The sequence below is a fragment of the Canis lupus genome, chromosome 2 (assembly GCF_011100685.1).
Source record: "Canis lupus familiaris isolate Mischka breed German Shepherd chromosome 2, alternate assembly UU_Cfam_GSD_1.0, whole genome shotgun sequence".
NCBI classification, from domain to species: Eukaryota; Metazoa; Chordata; class Mammalia; order Carnivora; family Canidae; genus Canis; species Canis lupus.
In genome coordinates this window covers 58614380-58631791 of record NC_049223.1, presented here as the reverse complement: position 1 = coordinate 58631791, position 17412 = coordinate 58614380, and the positions used below count along the sequence as shown (strand labels likewise).

Sequence of the window (17412 nt, the reverse complement as noted above, 5' to 3'; positions counted from 1 at the left end):
CTGTCCCGCTCCTGTCCCGCGCTCCTGCCCCGCGCCCTGCCCCGCGCTCCTGCTCCGCGCTCCTGCCCGGCGTCCTGCCCCGCGCCCTGCCCCGCGCCCTGCCCCGCGCCCTGCCCCGCGCTCCTGCCCCGCGCCCTGCCCCGTCCTGTCCGGGGCTCCTGCCCCGCGCTCCTGCCCCGCGCCCTGCCCCGCGCCCTGCCCCGTCCTGTCCCGCGCTCCTGCCCCGCGCCCTGCCCTGCGCCCTGCCCCGCGCCCTGCCCCCCGCCCTGCCCTGCGCCCTGCCCCGTCCTGTCCCGCGCTCCTGCCCCGCGCCCTGCCCCGCGCTCCTGCTCCGCGCTCCTGCCCCGCGCTCCTGCCCCGCGCTCCTGCTCGGCGCCCTGCCCCGAGCTCCTGTCCCGCGCCCTGCCCCGTGCTCCTGCTCCGCGCCCTGCCCCGCGCCCTGCCCCGTCCTGTCCCGGGCTCCTGCCCCGCGCCCTGCCCTGCGCCCTGCCCCGCGCCCTGCCCTGCGCCCTGCCCCGTCCTGTCCGGGGCTCCTGCCCCGCGCCCTACCCCGCGCTCCTGCCCCGCGCTCCTGCCCCGCGCTCCTGCCCCGCGCTCCTGTCCCGCGCTCTGCCCCGCGCTCCTGCTCCGCGCTCCTGCCCCGCGCCCTGCCCCGCGCTCCTGCTCCGCGCTCCTGCCCCGCGCTCCTGTCCCGCGCCCTGCCCCGCGCTCCTGCCCCGCGCTCCTGCCCCGCGCTCCTGTCCCGCGCTCTGCCCCGCGCTCCTGCTCCGCGCTCCTGCCCCGCGCCCTGCCCCGCGCTCCTGCTCCGCGCTCCTGCCCCGCGCTCCTGTCCCGCGCCCTGCCCCGCGCTCCTGCTCCGCGCTCCTGTCCCGCGCTCCTGTCCCGCGCCCTGCCCCGCGCTCCTGCCCCGCGCTCCTGCCCCGCGCCCTGCCCCGCGCTCCTGCTCCGCGCTCCTGCCCCGCGCTCCTGTCCCGCGCCCTGCCCCGCGCTCCTGCTCCGCGCTCCTGCCCCGCGCTCCTGTCCCGCGCCCTGCCCCGCGCTCCTGCCCCGCGCTCCTGTCCCGCGCCCTGCCCCGCGCTCCTGCTCCGCGCTCCTGCCCCGCGCTCCTGTCCCGCGCCCTGCCCCGCGCTCCTGCTCCGCGCTCCTGCCCCGCGCTCCTGCCCCGCGCCCTGCCCCGCGGCCCACGAGGCCAGGACGGTTGCGCTCCGGGCGCGTCCTCCCGCGGGACCCAGGCCGCCTGGCCGCGCGCCTCCGCCTCAGCTTGGCCTCCCGGGGCCGCGCGTGGGGGGCCGGGGTCTTGGCTCCCCGCCCCGCCCGGCCCCGCCCGGCCCGGCCCGGCCCGCGCCCGCTCCCCCGCCCCCGCCGGCAGCGGCGTCTCGAATCCACGTGATTTCCCGGCAGCGGCCGCCGGTCCCCGCTCCCGGCCCGCTGCTCCCCGCCCGCTTTCAGTTTCGAGAGCTGAGCGCCGGGGAGGGAGCGCCGGGGCCGGAGCGCGGCGGGTGAGTGGCGGCGGCCCCGGGGCTGCGGGCCGGGCCGGGCGAGCCGTGCGGGGGGACTTGGTGCCGGAGGGCGCTGGGCGCGGGGCCCGGGGCCGCGGGATGGGCGCAGGGTGCAGGGACTAACGGACCCGCGGACGGATGGGGCGCCCGCTGCCCGGCGGGGTTTGGGGCGGGGGTGCGAGCCGCAGCGGGGGGCAGGTCGGGGTCACCTGGGCCGAGGGGCGGCGGGCGCGGGGCGCTCCCCTTGCTCCCCACCCTCCCCACGCTCCCGGAACTTTAACTTTGCATCGCTTTTTGAAGAATTATAGCAGCGGGAATGGGGGCGGGGAGGGGTGAGCTAGATAAAGGGGATCGAGAGGCACAAACTTTGTGGGATACACAGGATGGGGCAGCCCTGGAGGTCCGCTGTGCACCGCGGAGCCTAGCCTTACCCGCACGCATCGTCGTGGAGGGCAGGAGGAAATCGGGGAGCCGAGGGAGAGGCTCACGGTCACCACAGAGTACGCTTACCTCTAGGCTCCTCAGGCCGTGTACATTAAACAACCACCACTCTTTGTATGTCAATCCGACCTCCAGAGAGGTGCAAACTTTCAGTTGCCAAATAAATCAGAGAGGAAGGTACAGCAGAAGAACTCTAGGCGTTATGTTATGGTATTAGAGTAGGTGCTGTATGGTGGCAGAGGGTAGCTACATGTCTATACAGTTGTGGAATCCCCAGGGTCCACCTGAGACTAATATAACATGACGACTCTACCTTAATATTATTCTTATTATTTTTAAAGACTTTATTTATTTATTCATGGGAGATACAGAGAGAGAGAGAGGCAGAGAGACAGGCAGAGGGAGAAGCAGGCTCCACACAGGGAGCCTGATGCGGAACTCGATCCCGATCCCGGGACTCCAGGATCACGCCCTGAGCTGAAGGCAGGTGCTCAACCGCTGAGCCACCCAGGGCTCCCTAACAATAATTTCTTAATGTCAGATCTCCACAGACTATGTCCGATGAGCATTTTAACCCCCTAATAGAGTGAAGGCATGGGCGCTATTTTGGTACTTGCTCTTTGCACTTCTTGTGATTTTCAACCATTTTTCTCACTCAGGAGGCCAGGACCTGGAGTTTGCTGAGCTAATCACTTAGGGAGGTATGGGAGAGGTCCTCTCGTGGTCTCAGCATGGCTTACATCCGTTTTATAAGTTGAGGGTTCTTCCATTTCCTTTTTAAAAGATTAGGGGTTTGCAGACTTAAACTTTGAAAACAAGCACTTCCTAGCTTCCCAAACCCGGGGGTCGGGAGGTGGGGTACCAAAGGTACCTAGGCCAGTACCTAGAGCTTCCTCCCTCCAGACTGCTTTTCCTTCTCTCCGAGAAGCACTAAGTCCAGAAAAGCCTTCGGCTTGGTGTCCCACTGGAGAACAGAACGGGAGGGAAAGCTGATTATTTCAAAGTGCATGCGGACTTCTCTCCGTCGTGCTTTGCTCCAAGCTTGCTGAGCTGTAGTGCGGACCGGCCCTTGATCGTGTCCACCTGCCTTGTCTCCAAAGCACCGCCCGTAGCTTGACTGGCACCCAGTTATGGGAGGCAGGTGGACCAGGGCCTGTTGCAGCCTTGTGTTTGCTGGGTGACCGGACTGTCTCCTCTCTCAGAACGTCTCAGTCTCTCTGTACCCCCAAGGCACTTACCTCCTCCCCCTGAGGAAAATCCCACAGACCTTTTTAGTATATATCTCCCGTCTGTTATGAATTTAATTGTGACTCCGAGAAGGATATGTTGGGACGCCTGAGTGGCTCAGCGGTTGAGTGTGTGCCTTTGGCTCATGTCGTGATCCTGGGGTCCTGGGATTGAGTCCTACATCAGATTCTCCAAAGGGAACCTGCTTCTCCCTCTGCCTGTGTCTCTGCCTCTCTCTCTGTGTCTCTCATAAATAAGTAAATAAAATCTTTAGAAAAAAAAAAGATATGTTGAAGTCCTCACCCTCTTTATCTCTGAATTGTGACTTTATTTGGAAATAGAGTCATAGCTGATGTAATTAATTGAGAAGAGATCATACCAGACTAAGTGGGTCCTTAATTCAGTATGACTGGTGTCCCTGCAAGAGAGAGGTCAGCTTATGAAGATTGAGACACACCATGACACACCATGAGATGTCTCTGTGTGACAACAGAGACAGAGATCAGAATGATGCATCTCTAAGGCCAGGAGCTCCCAAGAATTGCCAGCACCCCACAGAAACCGGAAAAGGCAAAGAAGGATCCTCTCCTGAGGGTACTTTGTTACAACTGTAACCAAGCTAGGAAACTAATTCGCCAGCCCAGAACCACTCTTCTGCTTTCCAGAGTTGGACTAAGAATCAAGCAAATTAATACGTGTGCCAATACTTTGTAAAAACTTTTTGTAGGTATTCTGAGGATATAAACTACTGGTGCCCTTTGCCAGATCTATTTTTTGAGTATTGGCTGGTAGCCCCAAGTCTACCTTGGCTGAAACTCAGCCTGCGAGGAAAACACCTAGAGGATTTGTGAAGAAAAACTGACGAGTCTGGCTGTTGGTGTAGGCTGTCTGGGGCAGGGAAGATTTTTGATCCCTTCTGGCCACCCCGGAGAACATGCTTCTTCAATGCACTGTATTTAAAACCATTACAGAAATGATGGGGCAGGCAAGCACTTGGTTATGTGTGGGACTTGGTACCTATAAAATGGGCATGGTTGTGTGACCCATATGCTATCTGGGGGTTTGTGGGTCCATGAGAGCTGGGTAAAGTTGGCATGAACCCCCATTCTGTTCCTCTGGAAAGCCCTAAGTGTTCCTTAGTTCTCTGTGAATCTGGAGGGTGAAGCTGGGTGTGAACTTAGTTCCTCTGGCCATCTCTGGTCCCAGACTCTTCTTCTGCTCTGTGGTCACCCTTTCTCCCTAGTTGACGACTGCCTGAAACCAGTCATTTTCCTGGGATGGAAAGATGAGAGTCCTGGGGAACCGTGAGTTCACTGTTTATCCTGCTTGTTTCAAGACTGACCCTGCAATGGGATTCCTACTTCATCCTGTGGGTCACTCCAAAGTCTTCCAATAAGTTCTTAGATACAAGAGTCTTCCCCAGGAAGGTTTTTAGCAGCCCTTCTCGCTGAGGTGCCTCTGACATTCAGCAAAGGAGAACTTCAGAGAGCCTGAGGGAATGTTCACTTAACCTCAGATGACCTGTCTTCACTTTGGTTTACTTCCAGTCTTTTTTCTATTTGTGTATATTCGTATTTTTAAATGGACTCATACATAAAAACAAAAAATGAAATTATACTTTTTAAACTAAATAAAATGGAATTATGTATTAAAGAAAAAGTATAGCCTATATCATTTTTGAAATTATTTCATTTTTATTAGCTAATACATTCATTTAATAAAATAATATAAAACATACAAATAGATATATAATGAAAGTAAGTCTCCCTCCTTCCCCTATCTCCCAGCCACCTGATTACCCTCCCTGAAAGCACCAGTGTTATCAGGTTCTTATGTCTCCTTCCAAAGAGAGTCCAGGTGGGCCTTTAGAAACATGGATATAGGGGGGATCCCTGGGTGGCGCTGCGGTTTAGCGCCTGCCTTTGGCCCAGGGCGCGATCCTGGAGACCTGGGATCGAATCCCACGTCGGGCTCCCGGTGCATGGAGCCTGCTTCTCCCTCTGCTTATGTCTCTGCCTCTCTCTCTCTCTGTGTGACTATCATAAATAAATAAAAATTAAAAAAAAAAAAAAAAAAAAGAAACATGGATATATCCATATCTATATCTATATCTATATCTAATCTATCCCCCTTCTCACAAATGGTGATATACTCTATATAGTGTTTTTTAATCTTTTAAAAAATTTAATGTAATTTGGAAATCTTTCTACATCAAAACAAAAACAAAATCTGCTTTTCTCTTTTTTAACAGCTCTAGAGCATTTCACTCTATGGTTGTTTCATAATTAATTTAACTATTTTGGGGCATTTAGGTTTTTTCCAGTCTCTTGCTATACCAAACAGTGTTGTAGTGAATATCTTTGTTTAAGCATCATGTTTGCCTATGTAAAAATAAGTCTTTAAGAAAAGTAACGGGATCCCTAGGTGGCGCAGCGGTTTGGCGCCTGCCTTTGGCCTAGGGCGCGATCCTGGAGACCCAGGATCGAATCCCACATCGGGCTCCCGGTGCATGGAGCCTGCTTCTCCCTCTGCCTGTGTCTCTGCCTCTCTCTCTCTCTCTCTCTGTGTGACTATCATAAATAAATAAAAATTAAAAAAAAAAAAAAAAAGAAAGAAAAGTAACCAGGAGGGGCACCTCGGTGGCCCAGTCGGGTTAAGTGCCTGCCTTTGGCTTAGGTCATGATCTCAGTGTTGGGCTCCCTGCTCAGCAGGGAGTCTGTTTCTCCCTCTGCCCTTCCCCCCTGCTTACACATATGAGCTTGCTCTCTCTCTCTCTCTCTCTGTCTCTCAAATAAACAAATATCTTAAAAAACAACAACATCAAAAACAACAACAAACCATCCAAGAGTGAATTTGCAAAGCGAATATGCAGTTTGAACTTTGGTAAATATGGCAAATTACTTTCCTTAAATGTTGGGCTAATTTTCACTCCTAACAGCTACGTGTGAGGGAACCTGCTTCCCACACCCACCCCAACATGCATGTTATCAAACTTTTCCATATTTGCACATCTGGGAGATGAATAAAGGTGTATCCCCCCTCCCCCCATTTCTCTTATCCTTTCAAATATTTAAGGGTCATTTGTAGTTAATTTTTCTTTTAAACTTAAATTTTTATTTATTTATGATAGTCACACACACACACACACAGAGAGAGAGAGAGAGAGAGAGAGAGAGGCAGAGACATAGGCAGAGGGAGAAGCAGGCTCCATGCACCGGGAGCCCGACATGGGATTCGATCCCGGGTCTCCAGGATCGCGCCCTGGGACAAAGGCAGGCGCCAAACCGCTGCGCCACCCAGGGATCCCTGTAGTTAATTTTTCATAGACTGTCTATTCATATTCTTTTTCCACTTTTCCATTGGGTTGTTGGTCTTTTTCCTATTTAGCTGTAAAAGCACTGTACATATTAAGGAAATTCACTCTTTGTAATGAGTATACTGGCATTTTAAGTGGCTTCAGTGTTGTCCATAGAATAATGAAACCATATCCACATTTTTAAGCATCTAGATTGAGTCTTGTTCTCTTCTACTACACATAGACTGTTTAATTCTGTTGTGTTTTTTTTTTAAGATTTATTTATTTACTTATTCATGAGAGACACAGAGAGAGGCAGAGACACAGGCAGAGGGAGAAGAAGGCTGTCAGCAGGGAGCCCGACACGGGACTTGATCCCAGGACCCTGGAATCATGACCCAAGCCAAAGGCAGTTGCTCAACCACCAAGCCACCCAGGCACCCCTCTTCTGTTTTATATAAAAACCAAAATGTGACATTTTAATTGTTTCCATATTTCCCTCTAGATTCCTCTCAAGAAGGGAAGTACTTTTGGGAAAATATCTTGATAGGATTGGGATGGGTGGGGCCCACATGCAAAGTGGTCAGCAGGGACGGGGATATGATGGGCAGAGCAGACTCTTTGAGTGGAGCATGTGAGTGGGGTCGGGGTGCTAGAGGTAGGATGCTGTATTGGGTCCCAAGAGGAGGAGGAAGAGAGAGAAGGTGGAGAGAGGCTAGACATCCCAGGGAGGAGACCCCCCCCCCCCCAGAAACTTCTTGGAGGTAGAATGACCAAAGGGCATTTTTGGGGGAATGATGCCCCTTACTCCACAAGGTAGGTACTGATAGCACAGTTTCCCACCTGGCTCCGCCCAGCAATCGTTAACCCACTCAGCACACATGTGCTGAGTTTCTAGAACATGTCAGGTCCTGCACTGGGCACTGGGTTATAGCTGAGAACATGAGAAAGCCTCACTGATGTGCCAACAGGAACAGAGAATAAACAGGTACACAGAGATACGACTGCAGTGGAGAAAGATAAGGTACGTTGGGGGGGGAGGGCGGTAGGCACACCCAGGGTGCAGAAATGGTTGTGTTTGGAGAGGCCAGGCATGGCCTTCCCATAAGGGATACCGGGACAGTTGAGAGGTGTGAGGCGGGGGGCCATGTACCATGATGATGTCTGGAGGAAGAGGGAATAGGGCAGAGGCAATGGCAAAAAAAAAAAAAAAAGAGAGAGAGAGAGAGAGAGAAGGAGCAGAGAGAAAAAAAGGAAGGAACAAGTGGGAGAGGAAGAGCTGTTCTGAGCTTGAACGCTTATTGCGAGTGAATTTTTTGCATGTAATTTAAAAAAAGGCCAGACCTGCAGCAGGAGCCCCTCCACCAGAGGGGACCTGGTCACTACAGCCTCCCGTCCCTGCCCTGGGCAGAGCCTGGCGCGGGGGGCGCGGCTAACCTTCCAGAGGCCATGGTATTTCAGATGGCTTGCCGTCTGAGCCAGTTTGTATCAGGAAAGGTAGGGCTGCCCCTGCTGACATCAGTGCTGTGATGAACCTGCTGGTAGCTAGAGCTTTGCTCACATTCTGGATTGTTTCCTTAGGCTGGGTTCTCAACATGGACTTCTACAGGAATATATAGACTTTATTTTTATGGAGTTAAGGTGCACATAACATAAAATTCGCTATTGTAACCACCTAAAATATCCAATAGTATTGTGCACGTTCACATTGTTGTGCGCCATCGCCGCTGCCCATCCCCAGGACTCTTCTCATTTTGTACAACCAAAACTCTATGCCCATTATCCATAATTCCCCATTCCCTCTCCCCCCAGCCCCTGGCCATGACCATTCTACCTTCTTGTCTCTATGGATTTGGTACTCGATGTACCTCATATTAGTGCAGTCATACAGGATTTGTCTTTTTGTGACAGTCTTATGTCATCTAGCATAATATTCTCAAGATTTAGCCATGTTGTATATTACACGATTTCCTTCCTGTTTAAGGCTGAATAATATTCCATCGTATGAAGAGACCACATTTTGCTTCTCCATTCCTCCATTGATGGTCACTTGGGCTGCTTCCATGTTTTAGTTATTGCAAATAGTGCTGCTATGAACATGAATATACAAATATCTCTTTGAGCCTCTGCTTTCAGTTCTTTTGGGTATATGCTCAGAAGTGAAATTGCTGAGTCATATGGTAATTCTATTTTTAATTTTTTTGAGAAATCACCATCTTGTTTTCCACAGCAGCTGTACCATTTTACGTGCCCATCGAGAGTGCGCAGCGGTTCCAATTTCTCTACATCTTCCCTAGTATATGTTGTTTCCTGTTTTTTGTTTTTTTGATAGTAGCCATCCTAATGAGTGTGAGGTGGTATCAATCTCAATTGTAGTTATTTATTTATTTATTCATGAGACACACACACACACACACACACACAGAGGCAGAGACATAGGCAGAGGGAGAAGCAGGCTCCCTGCGGGGAATCCCATGCGGGACTTGATCCCAGGGCCCCAGGATTGTGCCCTTTGTCGAAAGCAGATGCCCAACCACTGAGCCACACAGGTGCCCCTGTAGAGTTTTTTTTTTAGATTTCATTTATTTATTTAAGAGAGAGAGCATGCACACACGTGTGGGAGGAGGGGCAGAGGCAAAGGGAGAAGGAAGAGCAGACTCCCCCATAAGCAGGGAACCTAACATGACATGGGCTTGATCCCAAGACCCTGAGATCCTTACCTGAACTGAAGTCAGATGCTTAATGGAGTGAGCCACCCAGGCGCCTCTCATTGTAGTTTTGATTTGCATTTCCCTAAGGATTGATGATGCTGACCATCTTTCATGTGCTGATTGGCCGTTTGTATATCTTCTTTGGAGAAATATCTCTTCAGGTCCTTTGCCTATTTGTGAATTGAGTTGTTAGTCTTTTTGTTATTCAGTTGCAGGCATTTAGTTTTGTTACTGAACTGTGGGCATTCTCTGTATATTTTGATTATAAATTCCTTGTCAAATACATGTTTTTCAAATATTTTCTCCCATTCTGTGGCTTGCCTTTTTACCCTGTGGATAGCATCTTTTTATGCAAAAAAATTTTTGAATTTTCATGAGTCCAATTTCTGTGTGTGTATATATATTGGTGTTGATTGCCAAATCATTGTGGTTCAGCTTTTGTCCTATGTTTTCTCCTAAGAGTCTTACTGTTTTGGGTCTTATATTTAGGTCCTCAATCCATTTTGAGTAAATTTTGTATGTAGTGTAACGGAAGGTTCCAACTTCATTCTTTTGCATGTGGACAGCCAGTTTCCCCAGCACCATTTATTGAAAAGACTGTCCTTTCCCCATTGAATGGTCTTGGCAACTTTGTCAAAAATCATTTGGCCATATATGCAAAGATTTATTTCTGGGCTTTCTATTCTATTTTAATTGGTCTATGTGGTTGAGCCTTGAACAACATGGTGGTTAGGAGTGCTGACCCTCAGACTGTCAAAAATCCATATATAACTTTTGACTCTCCTAATACTTAACTACTGATAGCAGACTATTGACCAGAAGCCTTACCAATAATAACAATTGATTAACACATATTTTGCATGTTATATGTATTATATACTGTATCATTACAATAAAGGAAGTTAGAGGGGAAAATTTTGTTAAGAAAATCATAAAGATGAGAAAATACATTTATAGTACTGTATTTCTTGAAAAAATTTCATTTAAATCTGGACTCACAGTTCAAACCCATCTTGTTCAAGAGTCAACTGGCTTTATGTTTTTTGCCAATACCACTGTTTTGATTTAGTTTATAGTAAGTTTTGAAATCAGGAACTATTGGTTCTCCAGTTTTGTTCTTTTTCAGGATCATTTTGGCTATTTGGGGTCTCTTGAGATTCCATATGAATTTTAGGGTGGGCTTTTCTGTTTCTGCAAAAAAATCCCATCATTGGAATTTTGGTAGGGATTGTGTTGAATCTGTATATTACTTTGGATAATATTGACATTTGAACAGTATTAAGTCTTCCAGTCAATGAACCTATAATGTGTTTCCATTTATTTATGCCTTTGATTTCTTGTGGCAATGTTTTGTAGTTTTCAGTGTACACATTTTTCACCTCCTTGGTTAATTGTTAAGTATTTTATTCTTTTTGATGCTATTGTGCATGGAATTCTTTTTGTAATTTCCCTTTTAGATTTGACATTGTTTGTGTATAGAAATGCAACTGATTTTTGTGTGTCAGCTTTGTATATTGTGACTTTGCCAAATTCATGTATTAGTTCTAACAGTTTTTCTGTAGAATTTAGGATCTTCTGCGTATAAGAGTATTGTATATATACCATCTGCAGACAGATAATTTTACTTCTTTCTGATTTAAATGCATTATATTTCTTTTTCTTACCTTTAGGATGTTAAATGTAATCCCCATGGTAACCACAAAGAACATAGCTATAGAATATACACAAAAGGAAATTTTTAAAAAATGTAAACATTTAGCTACAAAAAATTTTTTTAAAGATTTTATTTATTTATTCATGACAGACCCAGAGAGAGGCAGAGACATAGGCAGAGGGAGAAGCGGGCTCCCTGCAGGGAGCCCAATTCGGGACTTAATCCCAGGACCCCGGGATCACAGATCACGCTCTGAGCCAAAGCCAGATGCTCAACCACTGAGCCACCCAGGTGCCCCTCACCTTCTCTTTCTTAAGTTCTTTGAGCATTTAAGACAGTTTTTTTAAAAATTATTTTTTAAGCAGTCTCTGCACCCAGTGTGAGGATAAAACCCACAGCCCTGAGATCAAGACTTGCATGCTGTATTGACTGAGCCAGGCTGGTGCCTCTTTAAGACAGTTGTTTTAAAGTCATTGTCTGAAAGGTCTGCCACTAAGTCTCAGGGCAATTCTGTTGGTTTTTGAATCAATGAACATATTGAATGAGTCATATTTTCCTGTTCTTCATATGCTTTGTGGTTTTGTTGTTATTGTTGTTGAACACTGGACATTTGAATATAATAATGTGATAACTCTGGAAATAAGACTCTCCCTTTCCCCACAGTTTGCTGGGTTTTTGTTATTCCTTTGGTTTTTCCATTGCTGTGGACTGTCTGTGCCGAGGATCAGTCTGAGGTGTAAACTTAATGTCTTTCTGTATCTTTTCTGAGTTTTCCTTGGGCATATGTGGTCACTTTCTAACTTTCTCCTTATATACAGTTGTTTTTGAATGTCCTAGTCTTTAATGTCTAGCTCCAGAAAGGGGAAAAGGGAAGAATAATGGTGGGAACCATGGGGTCTGGCCCTTTTAATCTCCTGACTGTTTAACTGGAGAGGGTCTTGCAGCAATGAGGGGAAATACAGCAACAACGACTGCTTGCCTTTTCTTTCTGCACCTCTGTGATCAGAAGCAATAATCAGCAAATAGAGCACAAATCTCCAATATTTGGAAAACAAGGTCCTTTTTACTCACCCCAATTCTTATAAGCTGTGTGCATGCTGCCCCAGCAACATGTGCACAGCGGTCTCCCATGTGGCTAGGTCTGGGGTATGGATAGCTGCTACTGGGCTTAGAGCTAGAAATGACCAAAAATAACCACAATTTACCACCCAGGCATTCTGTTGGAAGTAGCAAGCATTCAAAGGCTCCAGAGTTCCAGAACAGTTCTATTAGACAGATTATACCTATGCAGTCGTCTCAGTGGAAGAGACAAAGTACTGCTTCCTACTCTGGCATCTTCCCAGAATCCTCTCCTCAAGTTTTATTTTTTTAAAGTATTTGAGACCACATTTCTAAATTTCTCTCCTACAATACTGTGCAGATGCAGAGGCTGCAGGCATCTGGGAAGTTGCATCATGCCCCCAGCAACCATCTCCATGGTAGATGGATGGAGCCTGTACCATCACCAAACTCCAAACCCCCATCAGCCTCTTGCCTTGGTGGTTCTTTCTGCCCCTCATGGCAAAGTGGAAGGACCATTCAAACCATGGGGAGCTGGGATTCTGAGGCATTCAGACCTTGTTGTGGCATCTGGTTGTAGAGAGAAATAGCTTGCTGACTTATGTGTCTTCATGGTAGACTTTTCCCTGAGTTCTTGAAGGTGTCCTGTGCATTTCTGGGTCTCAGAATCCCCTTCTTGAAATGAATGGGCTAATGTTTTCCTGAACAGAGATTTATCCAATAGAAGTCAACAAGATGGTTGTAGGAGATGTACAGTTAGGGCCTTCATGTAAATTGAATCTTTTCGTTCTCTTTAATCCTTCCACATTAGTCAAGGAGAAAGTGTCAGTTGGTGCTTAATTAATGCTTCACACACTTTTTGGTCTCCTTTTCAGCAACTGGAGGCCAGGCCCCGGGTCAGAGCTGTGGGCAGGCAGTGACACTGGGTTCTGTTTCAACAGTGTTATTTTGTTTACTTTGTTTGGTTTTTTCCTTTTTTTGGAGGGTTATCTTCTGTTCATGGTGAACACTACTTTAGAAAACAAAGTTAAATGCGAGATGTCTTTTAGAAAAGTTTCAAGGAATTGGTACTCTGACTCTCAGATCAGGCAAAAATGTCCTCAAGTGTGGATAAAACATCTTAGAAATTGTGTACCTCTCCCTAAAGGATAAAATCATGAGATATAAACTTCAAGTTCTATATTTCTGCTATGTTTAGAACTTTTCAAATGACTGATTATATATTTTGTAAGCAGAAAAATAATAAAGCTCTGTGGAGATGGTAATTTCCTTTGGAAAGAAAATTATTTGTTGAAGGTAGTATTGTGCTTCAATTAGGAAAAAGTCTCTGAATTCAGCACAGGTCTTATTTATTTATTTAAAAAGTTTTTCATTTTTGGGGAGCCTGGGTGGCTCAGTTGATTAGATGTCCAATTCTTGATTTCAGCTCAGGTCATGATCTCAGGGTTGTGAGATCGAGCCCCATGTCGGGCTCTGTTCTGGGTATGAAGCCTGCTTAAGATTCTCTCTCTCTCTCTCTCTCTCTCCTTCTGCCCCTCTGCCCCATGCCCACTCTCTCTCTCTTTAAAAAAAAGAAAATTCCATTTTTCACTGAGACATAATTAACATGTGACATTATATTAGTTTTCAGGTGTATGACATAATAGTTTGATCTTTATATGCATTGCAAAGTGATCTCCACAATAAATCTAGTTAACATCTGTCACCATACATAGTTATAAATTTTTTTTTCTAGTGTTGAGGACTTTTAAGATCTATTTTTTAACAATCTTCAAATGTGCAAGAGAATATTATTTTTTAAAGATATAAAAAAAATTTTTTAAGTAATCTCTACACCTAGCATGGGGCTTGAACTTACAACCCGGAGATCAAGAATTGCACGCTCCACCGACCGAGCCAGCCAGGTGCCCCTGCAATAGAGTATTATTAACTATGGTCACCCAGCTGTGTATTACATCTCCATGATATACTTATTTTATAACTGGAAATTTATATCTTTTGACCCATTTCACACATTTCTCTCACCCTCCACTTAGCATGCCTTGGCAACCACTAATCTGTTCCCTGTATTTTTTGTTTGTTAGGGTGGTTGGTTGGTTGGTTTGGTTTGGTTTTTTAGATTCCACATGGAAGTGAGATTATATGGTGTTTTCCCTCCTCTGCCTAACTTTGTCCCCTAGGACTCCAAAACCATATTCCTCCGGGATCCTTACCAACTGCATGGTTGGTGATAAAGAGGGGATTTCCAGACTTGGCTTTGTTTCCAGTTGGGTGTAGCTGTGCTGAGCCTGGGCCTGTATGAGAGCATCCTGTAGAGCCACAGAGCTGGGGTGCAAGGTGCCAAGGAACAGGCCAGAGGCGGAAGTGTTAGTCATTGGGAGACACCCACAGGGCTTCATCTAAATAAGGCCATCTTGGTGCCTTTCCTGTCCCCCAGCCTTTCAGAGGGCAAGAATCACTTGCCTCTGGTTTGCTAGAGAAGTAGAGTGCCAAGGGTGAGGGAACCCAGAACCAGTCTCCTCCAGCTGGGAATGGGGAGCTGGGTGTCGTTATGCCTAGAACATTAGTTCCCAAGCTTGTCAGCACTGGAGAATCACCTGAGGAACTTCCAGAGGCTTCGTTCCACCCCTAGTGATGTTGCTATGATTGGTTCAGGATGCAGCTCGTTGGAATTTTTGAAAGCCACCCCCCCCCCCACCAGATGATTCCAATGTGCAAACAAGTTTGGGAACCCCAGACCCGGCCTGGAAGATCCTGGGAGATTGCTCTGGAGACCCAGGAACGTGTCAGGTGAAAGCCTTCTCATGGAGGCCTCACCAGCCACTTCGTGTGGGAGCTGGGCCCAAACCACCAGGGCTGAGCAGGAGAGGCAAGGCCACTACCTGGTCACCGGCTGGCTCTAGAGAACCCTGGTCCCAGAGGGTGCATCTGGAAACCCTGAGGGGGTCCTTTGGTGGAAAGACCAAGCCTTTTGAGCAAGAAGGTGGTGGTGGTGGTGAAAGAGGTGACTTAAAACCAGTGATGTAGGCTGGGACCCAGATCCCGCAGTTTGCAATGAGAAAGAGGGAGACCTCTTGGATGTGGGATAGGACTGCCTGGACCTGAGCCCCAGACTTGGGCTGCGCCTCCCTCTCTGGATCCCTCTCCGCCCCCACTATGCACCCTATCCCCCAGAGGCCCGCAGGGCCTAGAGATGTTTGTTCAACTCCCAGTTCTGGGGCTCTCTAGCAGTGACCAGGCAAATCCCCTCACCGCTGGGAGCCTCAGTTTCAGCATTGGTAAAGCCCTGATGAAGTATAAGTCCTGGAGGACCCTGCCATTGTGATGACAATGAAGATGATGGCTTCCCAAGGAACAGGCAACCCACATCGTCACCCCCCCTACCCCCCACCCTGCGGAAATGGGCTGTGTTAAGGACCCCTCTCACCTGCTCCACCAGCTTTTGTGGGTGAGGGAGGAAATGGCTGCTAACATCTTTCTGAAGTGGTGTGCTTGAAAGGAGGGCCATTCCTGGGGTGGGGCTGCATCTTCCAGAAAGAGCACATCCGGTCAGTCTGGCCCTGCCTTTGCTTCTTATTTGTTGTATGTGCCAGCAGTGTCTTAGCCCCCACCCACCCCCACCCCCCGTCTATAAAATGGGCCTGGCATGGACCGTGCAGCCAGGTCTTTTCCAGAGCCGCATTCCCCTGAAGCCTTGGATGGAAGCTGGCCAGCCCTGGGGGAGGGCACAGGCCCCAGGTCGCTGTCATCACCCCCGGTAGGGCTTGGCGTGGGGCATTCTGAGAGGACTTGTGGCTTCTGTGGATCTGCTTTTCCCCAGAGTCCACAAGCCTGGCTGTCCACTCGGTCCCGAGAAGCCAACTTTAGCGGCACTTTCTGTTTTATGGGATATTTCTTTTTTTGTAAGATTTTATTTATTTATTCATGAGAGATACACAGAGAGAGAGAGAGACATAGGCAGAGGGAGAGGCAGGATCCCTGCGGGGAGCCTGATGCAGGACTCATCCCAGGACCCCAGGATCACTCCCTGAGCCGAAGGCAGATGCTCAACCACTGAGCCACCCAGGCGTCCCCTGTGGGACATTTCTGTATGGCCCCACCAACCAGCCTTTCTGGTTCTGAGGTTAGACTCGAGCCCTTTCTACCTTTGCCCCTCTCTCCCCATTGGCCATCCTCAGCTGCTCCCTTCTTGTCCCCTCTTCTCCCACCCCGGCCCAGGAGCCAGGTGCAGAACCCAGGCCTGCCAGTGCCATAGGGATGCGGCTTCCATCAGCCTGACCCTCCCCTCCCCTCCCCTCTCCCCTCCAGCCCCCGAGCACAGGAAAGGCAGGTGGGGCCCCTCTAGTAGAGATGAGGAGACAAGCCCCAGCGAGCCAATGGACAACAAGACAGGTTTACCCAGCCTCCTGGGGGGTTCCCCCCATAATCCAAGCCTGGGAAAGTCAGGGAGAGGGAAGAAGCCAAAGGAACAGCAATCAGAAGTCTGTGATTCAAACCATGTCCTCTCCACCATCCCTCCCTTCCTTCCTTGTACCCTGTGGTGGGGGCTGAGGTTACAGAGCAAACAGCAGCACCATTTATAATAATAGTTAACATGTTCAGAGCCTTTCTTGTGGCCCAGATGCCATGTCGGGGATTTTACCTGCTTCATCTCCCAACGACCTTGCCTGGTAGATTTGAGTACACACATAGAGACACCGATGTTGCTCGCTGTCACTCACCTGCTACTCCCGGGCCCCCCCCCCCCCCCCCCCCCCCCCCCCCCCCCCCCCCCCCCCCCCCCCCCCGGCCCCGGCAGCCAGTACACCCATCCCCCATCCACTGTGGGATAGGTGTGCTGTCCCAGGGCCGGGCCGGGAGGTGGCCAGCAACCAGGTGATGAAAGGCCATTTGTTTATTCATCCTTGGAACATTTCCTGGCCACTGAACGTGTATCTACTTTGTGGCAGGTGTATTAACATGGTTTGACTTTATCTGAGAGGCAGTGGGAAGCTGATAGGAGGTTTACACAGAAATCAGGCCAGGCTAGACCAGGGCTGAGTGTTAGAAATAACTCTGGCCAGGGGAATGTACACATGTGGTATGAGTGCCATACTGTATCAACCCACATCGCTCAGCCTCTTCCTTTTTAATGGCTGAGGGGAATTCTGTTGCCATAATTTAACCAGTTCCTTTTCAGTGGTCATTTAGAGTTTCTTCCATCTTTTACTGCCATAAACAAGGCCACATTAAGTATTCCTGAATGTGTGTTATTTTGCACATTATTAATAAATACATGAGCATGGAATTGCAAGGTGTGGTTATGTGGCATTTGCAGTTTTTATAGATAAAGTTTTATTGCCATACACTCTCACTAATGATGCATCGAAATGCCTGTTAATGCATAACTTTGCCAGCTATATAATTTCCTTGACTATTTAAGAGTTGAAAAACCATATAATCTCTTTTAATTTTAATGTGTATTTCTTTCACTTCCTGTGAAGTTGAGCATCTTTTCATGTACACTTCAGAACCATTCTTATTTCC

The 17412-nt window shown here is 48.8% G+C and overlaps 1 protein-coding gene across 8 annotated transcripts in view; it reads left to right on the top strand.

The window, feature by feature from the left end:
* The first annotated feature begins 1385 nt into the window (after positions 1–1385).
* Positions 1386–17412, top strand: part of NLRC5 (NLR family CARD domain containing 5) — a 79811-nt gene continuing 63784 nt past the window's right edge. For 3 of the 8 annotated variants that reach the window (XM_038530992.1, XM_038530993.1, XM_038530988.1), the window contains exon 1: positions 1435–1499. The gene's annotated coding sequence lies outside the window, so the exon portion shown is untranslated. Of the gene's footprint in view, positions 1500–17412 lie in introns of all 8 variants that reach the window. The other 5 variants (XM_038530994.1, XM_038530991.1, XM_038530990.1 and 2 more) reach the window with 4 other exon arrangements.